Genomic DNA, 485 nt, shown 5'->3' with positions numbered 1-485 from the left:
ACTAAATTAGCGTATGCTAAAATTTTAGTTAATGTTTTACAAAAATACATTGTCTACAATTGAGGATTTTTTCCTGTACATGAACATATATTTTAAGTTATATATAATATATAAATATTTATTTAAAATGTGTTAGAGTCAAATATTATATTGAATTAATAAACTTGAGCATTTCCAACACCGGTAGTTTAGCAAACTGTTATTTTACATTAGTATCATTGGAATCATTTGTAGGGTATCGCTTCTCGGCCTTTTGGCTAAGATCATGTGTAGTATCTGTTCTTTTCAGCTTAATATCTGAAACGCTGCTCATTGAGTAGCTTCTATATTAAACTGATTTTTGAAATTAGGCCATGAAGTAGGAGCTTGCTCCGTCCTGGCCACGGGTTGGCCTGGTATTGCAGTACCTCCAGGATCGGCCCATCCTCTTCACTGAGGGAAATATTAAAAGAAAAACAGAATTGACATAATACTAATAATAATAT

The 485-nt window shown here is 32.0% G+C and overlaps 1 non-coding gene across 1 annotated transcript; it reads left to right on the top strand.

Moving 5' to 3' along the window:
- The first annotated feature begins 237 nt into the window (after positions 1-237).
- LOC117114680 lies at positions 238-429 on the top strand. The gene has a single exon (XR_004446416.1). It is a non-coding gene; the product is annotated as a U2 spliceosomal RNA (small nuclear RNA).
- Positions 430-485: the final 56 nt, after the last annotated feature.

This window comes from Anneissia japonica, unplaced genomic scaffold, assembly GCF_011630105.1.
Source record: "Anneissia japonica isolate Jap-2015-1 unplaced genomic scaffold, ASM1163010v1 scaffold44338_len1493_cov118, whole genome shotgun sequence".
Lineage (NCBI taxonomy): Eukaryota > Metazoa > Echinodermata > Crinoidea > Comatulida > Comatulidae > Anneissia > Anneissia japonica.
Note: the sequence above shows the minus strand (reverse complement) of the source record. Positions and strands in the feature narration are given on the sequence as shown.